An 18,180-nucleotide genomic window follows, 5' to 3' on the forward strand; every position below is an offset into this window, starting at 1 on the left:
GGGAAAAACTGCTCCACTACAACAGACCTCTTTCCCTTCGTTTTCTCTAAAAACCTCCTGATATCCTTCACTGCAGCTCTGACTCACCGAGGACGAGGAGGCGAGAGAGGAATCCGTGAAGCCGCCCTCACTGTCACTCCGAGCCGCGATGCTCCAGCGTGTAGCCGGACCTTTCCCCACCAAGCCGCTCGCTACCCCAGCTTCACTACTGTGCCACCACTTCTTTTACTGCCACTATTTACCAACACCGTCCGTGCTCCCTCCCAGCACCTTCTTAGTGCGTTTTTTCCACCCGGCGCCTCGGCTTGTACCGCCGAGCCTGGCCCTGCCTCCTCCTCGGCTACACCCTGTGTGTCTGTCCGCCCGTCTGCTGGCTGCTGAGGTTGTTCCTCGTCACTAACCAGCGCCCCGTGCACCGCCTCAACACCATCTCCCCCCGGCGTCTCGGTCGTCACTATCCCCCGCTGCCTCGACCCCGTCCCCCAGCTGTGCGTCATCGCCTCCGGGCAGCTCTTCCCCCGTCACGGCATCAGTGGTACCATCGGTCCGACCGGCGACTGTCTCCTCCGCCGGGGCTCGATCTCTGTCTGCCCGCTGCATCTGTGGCTGCGGGCCGGTGTCTCTATTCCTCCCCGCGTCGCCCCGCTCCTCCTCCCGCTCCCTGTCCTGCTCGGGACAGTTCCTCACGACATGCCCCTCGCTCCCACACCTGAAACACTTCATGGACTCCGAAGTAGCGAACACGACGTAGTCGGTATTGTCGATCTTAAATTTAAAAATGACATTAAGATCCTCATTGATGTTATTGAGGATCATATACAGCTGCCTTCGGAAGGACACGACGTGTTTCAGTTGCGGGGCTTTGCAGCCCAGCGGGACCCTCTTAATGCCGGACATCAGCTGCCCGAGCCGGTGCGGATGAACGGAGGGACGTTAGACAGCGTTACCTTCCGGGCAGGAGCAGCGAGCGGCAACACCGGGGTGAAAGTGTCGTCTAACACTGTGCCATTAGCCACTAGCTGATTGAGCAGATCAGTGGTTTTTAAGAAGATAACAATGGCAGCAGACTTGATATTTTCACACCCTGCTACCTCCCCAACCGCTAACACACACTGCTCTAGGGGGCAGAACTGCACCGGAGCGATCTTGACTCCATGGCGTCGGGTCAGTTTTTCAAAAGACGCATTCAGGGGGTCCGACCCCCCGACCCGGGAAGAACTACCGGTACTCCCCCCTCCCCTCCCCTGTTCCCCCACAATAAGAAAAGCACTGAAAACAGAAGACAAAATAAACAAACTGAAAAAAGTAAAGCAACAAAAAAACGCAGCCAAAGGACAGAGCTCTCAGCAGCACTCCCGCTCACTGCAGACCCCTCCCACACACTCCCAGCTGAGAGAGAGAGAGAGAGAGAGAGAGAGAGAGAGTTAGTGTCTGTCTGTCTCTCTCTCTCTGTAGATGCATCATAGGGAACATATGTAACAATCTCTCTTTTTGTTTACCAAAAATGAGAATGAACGTATTTCAAGTGGGTGTTGCCTTGGTTGGAAACGTTTTAAGATTATTTATGAAGTGTAAAGTGGATTTGTCTCAGTTCTCCGTAGTTTTCAATGTATGTGCCATTCAGTAGCGTTCATGTTACAGATGTGCCCTATGCAGTGGTAGGGTCAATAAAATGTCAGTAAAACTTTATTTTAGCAATTATGGAGGGGAAGAACTGCAAATAGCGGGTCCCCACTAATTATCTAACTTACCAACAACGTTTCAAATTAGGTCTTGCGAAGCTGCCAAATAATGCTGTATAATCGTATGTGTCTTCATACACCGGCTGCTATAGTCTGATAGCTTTGATTATATATATATATATTCTCGTGAACCACAAATGCTATTTGCTTGATTTTTACAGAGTATGTTATAAATACCATTGTTATGAAGCCTGACAAATTGTATGCTGTAATTATGAATATTTTCAAATCATTTGTTTGTTTTTCCTAACATGTTACAAATGTTCCCTATGTGAAAGATGCATTATATCTTAATAACGTCTAAACAATTAAAGATATACAGATTATTATTTTCGGTAAAGTTATAACACATTGCTATTAACTATGTGTGTCAGTAAAAGTTTAAAAAATCCTAATAATTTTTTATTGATCCTGCAAAATAGGTGTTTAGGGAACATTTGTAACATTAGGGTTACGATTTGCCATAGACGCGGAATGAGTTTGATTGTGATGTTAAATGGGGTTTAAAGACGCAGTCGCCTCGGTGCTGATTACTATTGCTGTGTTTCTCCACTTCTACTCCATGCTTGGGAACGCCCACATCCAGTGACGTCAAAACCGGTGGAAAAGCGGGCCGGTTCAAAAAAGATCAGCTGGATCCCAGGCCGAGCAGCAGCTCCGGCTCCAGCACCGGCACCATGTCGCTGGAAAAGCGCTAAGTGAGCTCACAGTGAGCTCAGTGTAATGTCTGCTCTGGTGAGCTCACAGTGTGACCTAGTCGTGAGTTCACGTCTTCACTGGGTAGTCCTTGACAACTTAATTGACTCAATTCTTGGGCTTAATTGGTCAAAATGACCATTGGTTGAAGGTACTCAGGGACTGATGTGTAGAGAGACTTATTAAACCTGCAGGATTGTGGTTTTCCCAGAACAGAATTAACCAGTGTAGCGTTATGTTGGGTGTATTCTGATAAGAGCATTTTAGCTCTGAGCTGAAGCACTGATCTAAAGAAGACCTCTCCCCCCCAAATTTATCAGATTTCCTTAACTCATCAGCATGTGAACTGGTTTACATCAAAGTGACAGTCTTGGGAGGATGGCACCAAGAATGGGCCAAATAGCTTGGAATCCCTGCTGTGAGATGTCTGGGGAAGGGGGCCTGTAGGAAATAAAAACTCTTTGAAATGGACGAGAGCCGAAATCCCGACACAGAGCTACGAACCCGTGCCAACCGGCATTTCCAAAAGATGGCATGGATTGACATCAGTCATAAATCAAGCCCCCCTCCAATAGGACACTGGGGGCTGAAGCCGAAATCCAATCTCACAAACTAAAGAACCAATCACCTATTGATCTGACAGGCGTATAAAGGGTAACGCACGGCATCTCTCTCTCTCTCTCACCTAAACCAGTAACTCGCTGCCACAGCTCAACTTGTATCTCTGTTGCCAGAACCGGAACCAGAAACCAACTAAGTCTTTACCAGCAACAGAAGGGTTAAACTGGGAGAAGGAGATTGAGCCGTACGAAGAATTCTTTTAAAGGACTTTATTAAATAAAGAACTTTACAGACTGCGCTGCCCGCCTGTGCCCAGCCATCCAGCTGGACAATTGACTAAGTCGACTGAATACGAAAGTCATTTAAATAGCTATTTGAGTCTTAAGAAACTTGACCCTTGGAACGAACAGGGCCCTGCTTTCCTCAAAGACTTTGTCTTCAAGTAACTACGGTGGAACCCTGCTTACAAAGAAGATTTTGTGCACAACCTTGGAGCCTTCAAACCAGTGGAAAATCTGTTTGGAAAAGACTCTACATTCGCGAAACCCCAACTTCCAGGTGCATCGACTGAGTGGAAGTTCTTGGACAAAGCCGAACCGGACTGCCTTTGTTCCAAACCACACGGACCTCGTGCCGTGTGCTGTTATCTGAGCCCGAAGCCAGAGAGGCCTCTCTGCGACGAAGTTCACATAAGTTTAACAGTTTGGAGTTTGTGATTCATGACATTTGAGAAATCAATTAGAAATGTTAATCTGTGATTCATAACTCTAGAATGTGTAATATCATTTAGTTTTCTTAAATATAAATGTGTGTTGCATTCAACTGTTTTGTTGATAATTTTAGAAATAAAATCTGTCAACGCCGAGAAATATCTTCTCATTCCTGTTTAACTGTTTAGTCTGAAATTGACACAAGTTAATAGACACCAGATTATAGGTGGCCCTGCCTATCCTTAATCATTGAATAATAATCAGTTAAGGGAAATTGTGGTAACAAGTAATGATAGGATCTTTCTCTCCACCTAAACGTTAATGAGACTGATATATATATAACGAGAAGTTACCTGACATAAATACTAACCTGCATAGTTATTGAATGTCTGACTAACAATACTAATGAGAGACTCACCTTCGTCTTACTAACCGGTATTGTAGTCAATGTGTTTATAACCTTTTTTGTTTAATGATTTGTGTGTTATCATATGCGATCCCATGGTCTTTGATTTGGTCACGGAAGTGATTTGTCTTTGATTTGTTGATCTAGAGTTGAATTTTAATTAGTTTTTCCCTTTTGTATAATTAGTGTAGTGCTACATTTAGTCTTTGTTTTTGAATAAATTTGACAATTTATATCTTTGGAATTGGTGTCTGCATCCAATTATTACAGAAAATGAGTTCTACAAGATTCCAGGATTCGTGATAAGGTGATACTATAAATTCACTTCTTTCATTGAATTTTATAAGTGTACCTTACGCTACACCTTTGACCACCACGTCTTCCTCCTCCCACTGCTTGACCTCTATTGTGACCTGGATCACCTGCCGGCTCCATGTTATCGCTGTGTTGTTGAGGTGGATAGCACGCATTTCACTCGATACTCGTACCACAATGTGAAATCAATCATCAATAACCAGTTGGCAGTATTGGAAAAGCAATTACAAGGGCCTGCATACATACAGTAATGTCAAATCTGATGTGGAAGAACAATTCCTTTATCCCTCTGTTCTCCACCAGGGTTGTGCTGATCGCCTCGATTGGCAAGTTTGCAGTGTGAGGAGTGGATCCATGTCGTCGTTCCTAGGCACTTCACAGCTGTGTGGGTGGTCAGGAGCACCTGGTAGGGCCCTGTCCACCTGGGCTGTTGGGAGGACTTTCTCTTGTGTGCTTTGATATACACAGTCATCTTGCTGGAAGGGGTGGTAAACCTGCTGGGATGGTTCAGTCTGGGCGGCTTTCATCTGTGAATGGACAGCTTCGAAAGCACGTGTTAGTCCCATACAAAAAGACAACATAGCATCATCCATCAAGTGGATGTCCATTTCCCTTACAGACAATGGAGGAGTGATGGAGAGTCTCATAAGTCATCCCATAATAATCTCACACGGAGAAAGACCTGTTTTTCTCAATTTGCTGACGATTTCATTGTCATTAGGACTATAGGAAGGGGATCTGGACGTTTGAGTCCTGTTTGTTTGCATATATTAGACAGCTTATTCTTTAATATCCCATTTTGTTTCTCCACTGCTCCAGCTGACTGAGCCTGATGGGGCAGTGAAAATGTTGTTTACCTCGCAGGGCTTTGCATAGTTCCTGCACTATTGTCCCAGTGAAGTGAGTGTTCCTATCACTGGAAATTTCCCTGGAATGCGAAATCTACATATAACATCCCTTAACTGTATTTTTGCTACTTTTACTACTTCAGCCTTCCTACGGGATAGGCTTCAACCCATTTAGAACACCTATATATTATTACAAGTATATATTCATATCCACAACATTTAAGCTTTTGAACACAATCTATTTGCATATTGCAGGATTATGAGCTTGACAAATGTGGCAAGTTCTACAATATTGCTAAGCTGTTACTATAAAACCTGGGGCAAACCAATTTAAAAGACTGATGCACACATCCCCCCTTTGCCCGTGTGGCCAACACCATGCGCCACATGGGCAAACCAGGGAAAGAGTGCCTGTGAGGCAACCAATGCATTAGCAAATGTTTGAGCTCTCTTATGGAAGGTGCAGTGGCCAGTTGCAATTTCCTGGAGCTTTTACAGTGCATCTCAAATTAAATTTCATCCAGCCCCAGGTCATAAAAGTCAAACCCTAGTTACGACATACATAACACATACATTTTGTTGCTTCAAAGAGAATACAAAAGTCAGCAAAACATTCTTTTTTACAAATTCAGTTTGTAAACTGTATTGTACATATATTTGTTGCGTTTTGATTTATAAACATTATACATTGTACAAATCTTAAGTGAAGGGCAATGGACTGATTCTGACTTCATGGCTGTCATTCTATTCATTTGAATAATGTGACATCTCCACTAATAGTACATTATAAATTAAACTATCAATAGAAGAATATGTGCTACTGCGGACGTCATCTGAGCAGTTTCACAATATATTGTAGATTCCTATAATCTGGAAAACCTTTAATTATAGTATTTTAACTTATTTCTCCACTGAGTCAAGCATCACTTCAGCGTAGTGGACCTCAGCATTGGTCTGTTCAAGTTGCTGTGAGGCTGTCTTTAAAGCCGCGCCCTCGGCCTACTGTGTCTCAACAAGAACACCAGCATCTTCTCCATATGGGTCAGACATCGGTTCCTTCAGGACACGATTCATAATATGCATATCTGCCATGTGGAATAAATCAGTCTGAAGACACAATGTGTGGTTCACACAACATCAGAGATCGTCCTTATAAAAGGCATCTCTATCACATTAGTTGACATTCGCACAATCTATAAGGTTTCTAGTAAAGGGACAATTCAAAATAATAATAATCTTGATTCCAATTTATCTCATTTATCAAATTATTTCAGTACAGCACTCAGCTGTCGTCAGCAGCATCATATCTCCTGTGTTTATTGAATCAGCTTTACTTCCTAGTGTAGATACTCTTTTTGTGTGGAGTTGTCAAAGTTTCAAAACAATGTGCTTATCTTTGTCCTTTTATCTAACTTAAATACCTGAGACCATTACAATAACTATTACAGCAGCTCCTTCAACACCATAGTTAATAGTAGTTGGGTAAATGATGGCAGTTATTAATCTTTGTTTCTCAATTCATTTTTTACCAATAAACCATAATTTGAAATTATTTCCATACTCCTATTATTCCTATTTTCATTATTATTAGTTTTATGCGGTTGTCATCTAGTATGTGACGTATTCGTCTGTATCAACATCAATATTATTATCATTATTAATACAAGCAGTGTAAATTACCATTCATTACACTCTTGCTCTGTTTGTAATAAGTTATGAACCCTTACACGTACTTACAGTCTCTGCCTTGTCTCTCTCTCTCTCTCTCTCTCTCTCTCTCTCTCTCTCTCTCTCTCTCTCTCTCTCTCTCTCTCTCTCTCTCTCTCTCATCTCAGGCTGCTTGTCTGCTCAGGCGAACAGGGGGAGCAGAGGAGCACATACGGCCCTTGCCCCCTGCCCCCCTCTTCCTAATTGATAGGGTATTTCTGTTTGTGAAAGGACTATTTCCAAACAGTTTTATAACTTGCCATGACTATGTTTCATTAAATTAGTTATGTTACACCTTTAGTTATACCTGTAGTAACTTCATTATTTTCCCTCATATTCCAGTCAATCACCATCAGAGTCTCTCGTGGCAGTACATTTGTCTCACACAGAACAAACTCTCCTTTCTCAACCGCTTTCAATTTTGGATAACATCGCACTGCATCCCAACAGCTGTTCTTTCTCCTATTCCTAATTTCTTACAAGAAAATGCAAGTTATATTTGATCGATTTGTATTATTACTATTTATATACATTTCACTACATTATTGTAGTTAATGAATGTATTTAATCTTTGGAAAATAAGCCTTTTCATTGATCTCAATAATGATGTCCAGGTACTTCAGGAAAGCACATTTTCAAAAAATGTGTCCAGTCAATGATTTCCCCAACTAAGAACCTGCGTGGGCACTAAGACTGTCCTCCTGCGCGGCTCATGTCTTTATTGTGTCACTTCCTCCTATTGAAGTCCAATCTACACCAGTACAGGTTCAGAAGAACTGTTCCCGAATCCAGATTGAACTGATCAATAGTTAATTTCTTACCTACACATTGTATTTAGGGATCTATTACTAGGGATTTAAAAACTCTTCATTGTGGAACTCATAGCTTCCAAATGAGCACATCGTTAATTTCCTGGAGTATCTGGTTATCTATTTATCAATATGTAAGAAACCTTCACCGAATGTTTGTGGTTGCCTCGGATTCCTATTTCTAAATTTGGCTCTAATTCCATTTCTAACATGTTACTTTTAACTTCTGTATTCGTAAGACCTATTTAAATAACTTAATTTTGTATTATTATTTCTGTTTGCAATAGCATTCTGTGTACAGTTAAATGCTGACTTTCTTGTAGGTCTGTTATTACAACATATTTAACTGGCGTTTTTTAGCTATCATTCTGTAACTATTTGTGACTTATGACTCTCTTAGTCATATTCTGGACTATACAGTACATGAAAAAGTCAAAATATGGACATTTACCTTGCGCAAACTGAAAACGTACAAACATACAAAGAGACACATATTAATTTATATCCATAGTAAATTCAGATACCATGGTTTTGGTTGGCATGTTATATTGACCTGCAGTGTCTCAAACTACCCTTATTTATTACTTATCTAGTAATTTTCCTTCAGTATCTTGAGGACTGTCATTTATACTGAAAAACATATATATATATTTTTAATTTGTCTTCGGGGCATTCAGATTGAATTATGCCTGTTGTCTTTTCTTTCTTTTCTCTAACAAATGTTTTAAGATAGCTAGCTTTGGTTTCTCATTTCTTAATGCTTTGTATTCCTATTTTGCAAAACCGTTTTTAGGTGCTCAAGTCTATCTGAATCAAAAGTCCCATCTTCTGGAAACCTTAATTTTCTGTCACCTATTGTCCAGTCAAACGCACCGCTTCACTCCATAGTTATCATACATGTACCTTACATGTGTACCTTTAAGTGGCGGGTCGCCCGTCTTACTAGAGCTGTTCCCACACAGTAACACGTTTTCCCATTTTCTATGTATCGTTTTGTACACAACAACCAAGGCGTGCAAGCCCGCAAAATAACAATAAACGACAGGGGAGAAAACATAGCAAAAAACAAGAAAACACAAATAATACTAAATCCTATATAGGAATAACAACAAACATGCTTTTCAATGTTTGCATTTATAGAACTTGTATATAACTTAATGACTTTTCTTCATTTACCATAAACACTATAAACTTCTATAAACTATAAACACGTTATTTTATATTATCACCGGCGTATCAGATATTGAACAATTAATTAGCGCTCCTTTTTTTTTTTTTTTTCTAATAGTAGGTCAAACCCACTTAAGCCTGCGGGAACCCAGACAGGAAAACGCAGTCCTGTTCCTTCACAAACAAGAAGACACAGTCAAGTCTATGGTAACCCTAAGAAACCATGCTCCTCGGTTATTGGTGTCAATGGATCTCATTATCCTGAAACTTTCATGATCGAAACATGGAATACTGTTTGTCAGTTTCCATAAAACTATGCATTAAGAGTAATGCAACAGTCACTTATCATTTTGAGCAGCTGTATCAATTGATAGTTAGATCTTTGTAATGAAATGAATAGACAGTGATCTCAGATGTAATGTGTGAATTGCATTTTGAAATGGTAATACTTTGATGTTAAGTTGTGTCATTTTAGTTCAATGAACAAATGCTCTGAGGTTGATGTGTATTGTATCCAAGCAATTGTAAAAAAGTGTTAGAGTTTTGAAAAATGTGCATTTTGATCATCGGGTGTGAGTTTAGTGTCTAGAGTTTTGAAAAATGACATCAAGGTTCTGAAATGAGTGCCAAAGTGATTGTAAAAAAGTGTAATATCAGGGGACAGTGGCTATTAGTGATCTGGCCTTCCGTGGCCTCTGTATTAATGTAACAGGTCACATTGTATGTGTACACTGATACTTGATAGTATAATATAGTACAAGTAAAAAACATACATAGGTATCATAGAAGTATTTTGCAGAAATGATTATGGATAGTTATCAAAATGGAGAGGAAATGCTAAATCCAGTCTCCCCAGGCTGAGCTTCTATTGCTGCACCTGCTAAGTGGCTGCTGGCCCCACTATATGGATAGAGCCACACCAAGTACAAGAGTCTCCCCATTGCTATTTATATCTCCCTATCCAGTCTTATATAGGTGTCAGGGTGGGGTGCCTATTCCCCTGCATGCTTTGAAACCTATAGCACCTGGGACGCACACTTGGGATCCGGTTCCTCTGCCCCTCACATACACATGAGGAATCCTAGGTGCTCAATACGTCATACTGTCTCGTTCATCTCATGTGTAAACTATGGACAAATACATGACTAAACGTGTTTAGTTGCTTTTCCCAGAATGCAAATATATGCAAATAACGGGGACTATGATTGGCTCCCTGACATTACCCACACTGCGACTGATGCTACCCATTTCACTACCCAACAAAGACCCATAATATGCATGTGTCTGTCTGTCTGTCTGTCAAAGTATGTGTGTCTGTGTCTGTTTGTGTGTGTTTGTGTGTCTGTCTCTGTGTGAAAATGTGCCTGTCTCTGTGTGAAAGTGAGTGTGTCTGTGTCTGTGTCTGTCTGTCTGTGAAAGTGAGTGTGTGAAAGTGTGTGTGAGTGTCTGTCTGTCTGTCTGTCTTTGAAAGTGTGTGTGAGTGTCTGTCTGTCATGTAACTTGCACATCTGTTAGGGCACCATATGCAGAGATGTACACATATTGTTCCTTTTCCATATACACTCACCTAAAGGATTATTAGGAACACCATACTAATACTGTGTTTGACCCCCTTTCGCCTTCAGAACTGCCTTAATTCTACGTGGCATTGATTCAACAAGGTGCTGAAAGCATTCTTTAGAAATGTTGGCCCATATTGATAGGATAGCATCTTGCAGTTGATGGAGATTTGTGGGATGCACATCCAGGGCACGAAGCTCCCGTTCCACCTGTAGCGTAAGGTACACTTATAAATTTCAATTAAAGAAGTGAATTTATAGTATCACCTTATCACGAATCCTGGAATCTTGTAGAACTCAATTTCTGTAATAATTGGACACAGACACCAATTCCAAAGATATAAATTGTCAAATTTATTCAAAACAAAGACTAAATGTAGCACTACACTAATTATACAAAAGGGAAAAACTAATTAAAATTCAACTCTATATCAACAAATCAAAGACAAATCACTTCCGTGACCAAATCAAAGACCATGGGATCGCATATGATAACACAAATCGTTAAACAAAAGAGGTTATAAACACATTGACTACAATACCAGTTAGTAAGATGAAGGTGAGTCTCTTGTTAGTATTATTAGTCAGACATTAAATAACTACGCAGGTTAGTATTTATGTCAGGTAACTTCTCGTTATATATATATATATCAGTCTCATTAACGTTTAGGTGGAGAGAAAGATCCTATCATTACTTGTTACCACAATTTCCCTTAACTGATTATTATTCAATGATTAAGGATAGGCAGGGCCACCTATAATCTGGTGTCTATTAACTTGTGTCAATTTCAGACTAAACAGTTAAACAGGAATGAGAAGATATTTCTCGGCGTTGACAGATTTTATTTCTAAAATTATCAACAAAACAGTTTAATGCAACACACATTTATATTTAAGAAAACTAAATGATATTACACATTCTAGAGTTATGAATCACAGATTAACATTTCTAATTGATTTCTCAAATGTCATGAATCATGAACTCCAAACTGTTAAACTTATCTGAACTTCGTCGCAGAGAGGCCTCTCTGGCTTCGGGCTCAGATAACAGCACACGGCACGAGGTCCGTGTGGTTTGGAACAAAGGCAGTCCGGTTCGGCTTTGTCCAAGAACTTCCACTCAGTCGATGCACCTGGAAGTTGGGGTTTCGCGAAAGTAGAGTCGTTTCCAAACAGATTTTCCACTGGTTTGAAGGCTCCAAGGTTGTGCACAAAATCTTCTTTGTAAGCAGGTTTCCACTGTAGTTACTTGAAGACAAAGTCTTTGAGGAAAGCAGGGCCCTGTTTGTTCCAAGGGTCAAGTTTCTTAAAACTCAAATAGCTATTTAAATGACTGACACTTTCGTATTCAGTCGACTTAGTCATTTGTCCAGCTGTAAAACTCCACTGATCAGGTGGGCACAGGCGGGCAGCGCAGTCTGTAAAGTTCTTTATTTAATAAAGTCCTTTAAAAGAATTCTTTGTACGGCTCAATCTCCTTCTCCCAGTTTAACTCTTCTGTTGCCGGCAAAGACTTGGTTGGTTTCTGGTTCCGGTTCGGGCAACAGAGCTACAGGTTGAGCTGTGGCAGCGAGTTACTGGTTCAGGTGAGAGAGAGAGAGAAAGAAAGGCCGTGTTTGTCCTTTATAGTCTATCAGATCAATAGGTGATTGGTTCCTGAGTTCTTGAGATTGGATTTCGGTTTCAGCCCCCAGTGTCCTATTGGAGGGGGGCTTGATTTATGACTGATGTCAATCCATGCCATCTTTTGGAAATGCCGGTTGGCCTGGGTTCGTAGCTCTATGTCGGGATTTCGGCTCTCATCCACTTCAAAGAGTTTTTATCACCTACAGGCCCCTTTCTCCAGACATCTCATAGCAGAATAACAAACTATTTGGACTCTTCTCTGTGCCATCCTCCCCAAAACTGTCACTTTGATGCAAACCAGTTCCAAGCTGATGAGCTAAGGAAATCTGATAACTTTGGGGGGGAGAGGTCTTCTTTAGATCCGTGCTTCAGCTCAGAGCCCAAATACTCTTATCCAAATACACCCAACATAACGCTACATACCCCCTTTCTTGAATGGGACTGAGGTCGACTAGGGCGTTATCCCCTTCAAGACAAAATAAGACGTTAAGCATTTATCTCAAAGTTATGTAACAGAATTCAACAGTGGACTTCACCATTCATGACCCCGAGAAATCAAAGAAAACAAACTAATAGTTCATTATTTAAGCAGAATGTATTCCAATCAAATTGACAATCCTATACTAGCACATATACAGGTTACATATTATAACACAAGTACATTAAAACAAAAAAACAATTGGTATTACTCAGTATTGAGTATGGTTACTGACGGTAACCAATAGGTGGAAGTTGATTAACAGAGGGAGGTGACTGGGAATTCAGGTGTTATTCAGGCACCTGACCTTCACTATGTCTATAATAGTTGGTAGGGACCTGGGTTCGAATGGTTGGCTTACATGGTAAGCCGGTGCCCCCTTTAGGGACATGCACAAAAAATGGTCTCATTGGGAAGTTGTACCTTGGTGGCTGTATCATATCTGTCATTCAATTCCACAGGCTTTGGTGATTCAACTTGAGCCCACAACCTGTTCAATAGATCCTGACCAATGATCAACTTCTCTGTTTCAAATTTGGAAATATAAACTGGATGAACCAACTTAATCTTCCCAAAGGTGAACTCTAACAATGCCTTTTGAGTGAGCTGTGCCTTAGTCTCTGTGTAACTTGTAATGTTCACACTACAAGCTTCCACTTTCAGTCGTTGGTCTGAGGTTTCCATAATTTGTTTCAGGTTGCCCATTGTGGTGGCAGACATTAAACAAATTTCAGCCCCAGTGTCCAACAAGGCTCCTCACTCCCACACATTCTCAATGGTCACTTCTATGTAAACTTGCTTGGCTCTGCCTCTCTGTGTCAGATCACCCAGTAACATCACCAAAGGTTCAGCTTGCCTGCAGGCAACTTCCCCCACTGGGAGGTCCCAGTGGGCTGATGTGTCAGAGAAACCCCCCTGCTGTTCCTCACATCCAATCAAAAACACAGAGGCGGGGACAGGGGGTGGTTCCAGAGCTAGTCATTCCTTAGGTGGCGAGTCCGGCCCTTTACCCTGGCTACTAACTTCCAGTTTGGGAAGAGGGGGCAAAGGGAGCAGAGCTAAGCGTAGCAGTAGCTCAGAAACTGCAACATTGCTCAGAGACTGAGTTAACCCACCTAGGCTAGGAGCAGATTTCTTTTTTTTATTGTAAGCCTGGGTGTCTTGGATTCCATCCTTGGGAGGTTCTTTCCTTCTTTGAATCTCTGTCCCCTCTAACTCCAGTGGAGAAATAGGGCTCTCAGAGCGCCTTGCCAGTACTTGGGTGCTTGAATCTTTACGATCAGAAGTGCTATTGTACTTGCTTTCCCAAGCTTTCTGTGCCATTTTTTCGAATTTCAGCTATGTTCATATACGTTGCGTCTGCATGTAATATGACCATTTCCTTAATCGTTGGGAACAAATTAGCAACAAACAACCCTTTAAAGCTCACCTCTTCCTCGGCCCCGGGTCGATCTTGACCCGCAAAATAGGTTTTCCTAAGCTTTTCATAGTAATCACGGGGGGACTCATGCTTACCCTGTTTGATCTGGTGTGCGGCAGTCACTGCTGCCACTGGATCAATGAACCTGGAATAGTCCCTAACTAATGCTCTGCACAAGCGTTGAAACCTATCGCAGACCATGGACCCTTGCCTCTCCATCCAAGAATGGACTTGGCGAGAGGTAGTTTTGCGGATTAGGAGAACCTTTTCCTTCTCCGTAGCCTCAGGATAGAAACTCAAAGCATACTTAATGTCCTTAATATACGCTTCCACATTTCCTTCCTTGTCTGCTGGGTTAAAGGTTTCACAATCTTTAGCCAGTTCTCTCAACTGGCGCATGTTAACCTTTCGGTCTGGACTCTCGGGAGAGGAAGTTCGTCTGTGCGACGAGCTTCTTACCCTGGATGGAGAAAGACTACAGGGAGGGGTACGATCAGGACGAGGCAACCCGGGGCCTAAATGTGGAGACGGTGTGCGACTCCGTGCATTGGCCGGTTCCGGCTGTTCCTTTATGCTGTCAGGTGTCAGCTTTGCAGCCCACCAAGAGGCAGCTTTCAGGGCCCCTATTTGTTGCTTGAGACGCTCATTTTCAACTTCAGTTGATTTGAGTTCTCCCCTAAGCACCTGATTTACTCTCCTCATTTCTTCACTGTCCCTTTTTAAATGTATGACCTCGCCTTCGAGTATCTCCATTTTTACAGTGCCCAAATCTTTCTCCCTGACTGTTTTGCAAAGACGCATTTCCAAAACATCCCGGTCCTTCAAAACTATCCTTTCATTTTCAACCGCTTTACATCTGTCATTTTGCAGACCTTTTACTTGGATCAGAGTTGTTTCCAATTCAACTTGACATTGTCTTAAATCATTTCCTAATTGCTCTCTCTGTTCAATTAAGTCCTCTTTTTCAGCATTCAACACAATGACTTGTTTTCCACAAGTATCTAGCTTTCCTTCAAATTCTAAAACCATTCCATGCCGTTTGGCTCTTTCTTCTTTCGCTTTAGCATACTTTTCTCCTAGCTTTTTCAGTTTTTCAAACTTGCTTATGATCCAGTTCACTACCCTTGAGCTCGCAAGTGCTAAGCTAGCCATAACTTTCATCACCTCTATCGACTCTTTTTCGAGTTGCGTCGTAGTGTCGTTTACCAACTGAGTTCGACGCGACTCTACTTCAAAGTCCAAACTGCCTAGGCGTCCAAGGAATTCAGGAATCTCTGTTCCTGGTACCTTAACAATCAATGCTTCACATGGGGACATTTGGGTAATCATTGTTTTGGCTATTCAGTAACAACCCAACAGAACAGTACTCGATTAATCACCTAATGACTCTAATGCCAACGCTTAGGATATCAACAATTTATCACAAGTAACTAAAACAGACTTAATCTTTTGTGACTTTGGATTTATGACTGATGTCAATCCATGCCATCTTTTGGAAATGCCGGTTGGCCTGGGTTCGTAGCTCTATGTCGGGATTTCGGCTCTCATCCACTTCAAAGAGTTTTTATCACCCACAGGCCCCTTTCTCCAGACATCTCATAGCAGAATAACAAACTATTTGGCCTCTTCTCGGTGCCATCCTCCCCAAAACTGTCACTTTGATGCAAACCAGTTCCAAGCTGATGAGCTAAGGAAATCTGATAACTTTGGGGGGGAGAGGTCTTCTTTAGATCCGTGCTTCAGCTCAGAGCCCAAATACTCTTATCCAAATACACCCAACATAACGCTACACACCACATCCCAAAGATGCTCTATTGGGTTGAGAACTGGTGACTGTGGGGGCCAGTTTAGTACAGTGAACTCATTGTCATGTTCAAGAAACCAATTTGAAATGATTCGACCTTTGTGACATGGTACATTATCCTGCTGGAAGTAGCCATCAGAGGATGGGTACATGGTGGTCATAAAGGGATGGACATGGTCAGAAACAACGGGCCGTGGCATTTAAACGATGCCCAATTGGCACTAAGGGGCCTAAAGTGTGCCAAGAAAACATCCCCCACACCATTACATCCACCACCACCAGCCTGCACAGTGGTAACAAGGCATGATGGATCCATGTTCTCATTCTGTTTACGCCAAATTCTGACTCTGAAATCGAGACTCATCAGACCAGGCAACATTTTTCCAGTCTTCAACTGTCCAATTTTGGTGAGCTTGTGCAAATTGTAGCCTCTTTTTCCTATTTGTAGTGGAGATGAGTGGTACCCAGTGGGGTCTTCTGCTGTTGTAGCCCATCCGCCTCAAGGTTGTACGTGTTGTGGCATCACAAATGCTTTGCTGCATACCTCGGTTGTAACGAGTGGTTATTTCAGTCAAAGTTGCTCTTCTATCAGCTTGAATCGAGTCGGCCCATTCTCCTCTGAGCTCTAGCATCAACAAGGCATTTTCGCCCACAGGACTGCCGCATACTGGATGTTTTTCCCTTTTCACACCATTCTTTGTAAACCCTAGAAATGGTTGTGCGTGAAAATCCCAGTAACTGAGCAGATTGTGAAATACTCAGACCGGCCCGTCTGGCACCAACAACCATGCCACGCTCAAAATTGCTTAAATCACCTTTCATTCCCATTCAGACATTCAGTTTGGAGTTCAGGAGATTGTCTTGACCAGGACCACACCCCTAAATGCATTGAAGCAACTGCCATGTGATTGGTTGGTTAGATAATTGCATTAATGAGAAATTGAACAGGTGTTCCTAATAATCCTTTAGGTGAGTGTATATGTATGTATGTATGTATGCATGTCCAATTGCTTTGACAATTCAAATGCACTGAATTGAGAGAGAGAGAGAGAGAGAGAGAGTTGTAGTCCAGACCACTGCAAAATTCCTGCTGAAGTGATCTGGATCACCACCCAATGGCCCTAGGACCACTGCAAACTTGGATTTCAATGTATTTGTGTAATCTGTGTTGCAATAGCACCTACCATGTTCCTTTGTGGTGATCTGGTTAATTCTGATCTGGGAAAACCACAATCCTGCAGGTTTAATAAGTCTCTCTACACATCAGTCCCTGAGTACCTTCAACCAATGGTCATTTTGACCAATTAAGCCCAAGATTTGAGTCAATTAAGTTGTCAAGGACTACCCAGTGAAGACGTGAACTCACGACTAGGTCACACTGTGAGCTCACCAGAGCAGACATTACACTGAGCTCACTGTGAGCTCACTTAGCGCTTTTCCAGCGACATGGTGACGGTGCTGGAGCCGGAGCCGCTGCCCTTAGCCGGTGGCTAACCCACCTCTATGTTACAAATGTTCCCTAAACACTTATTTTGCAAGATCAATAAAAATCCTTTAGGAAATTTAAACTTTTACTGACACACATAGTTAATAGCAATGTATTATAACTTTACCAAAAATAATAATCTGTATATCTTTAATTGTTTAGACGTTATTAAGATATAATGCATCTTTCACATAGGGAACATTTGTAACATGTTAGGAAAAACAAACAAATGATTTGAAAATATTCATAATTACAGCATACAATTTGTCAGGCTTCATAACAATGGTATTTATAACATACTCTGTAAAAATCAAACAAATAGCATTTGTGGTTCACGAGAAAATATATATATATAATCAAAGCTATCAGACTATAGCAGCCGGTGTATGAAGACACATACGATTATACAGCATTATTTGGCAGCTTCGCAAGACCTAATTTGAAACGTTGTTGGTAAGTTAGATAATTAGTGGGGACCCGCTATTTGCAGTTCTTCCCCTCCATAATTGCTAAAATAAAGTTTTACTGACATTTTATTGACCCTACCACTGCATAGGGCACATCTGTAACATGAACGCTACTGAATGGCACATACATTGAAAACTACGGAGAACTGAGACAAATCCACTTTACACTTCATAAATAATCTTAAAACGTTTCCAACCAAGGCAACACCCACTTGAAATACGTTCATTCTCATTTTTGGTAAACAAAAAGAGAGATTGTTACATATGTTCCCTATGATGCATCTACAGAGAGAGAGAGACAGACAGACAGACACTAACTCTCTCTCTCTCTCTCTCTCTCTCAGCTGGGAGTGTGTGGGAGGGGTCTGCAGTGAGC

This window comes from Amia ocellicauda, unplaced genomic scaffold (assembly GCF_036373705.1).
Source record: "Amia ocellicauda isolate fAmiCal2 unplaced genomic scaffold, fAmiCal2.hap1 HAP1_SCAFFOLD_35, whole genome shotgun sequence".
Classification (NCBI taxonomy): Eukaryota; Metazoa; Chordata; class Actinopteri; order Amiiformes; family Amiidae; genus Amia; species Amia ocellicauda.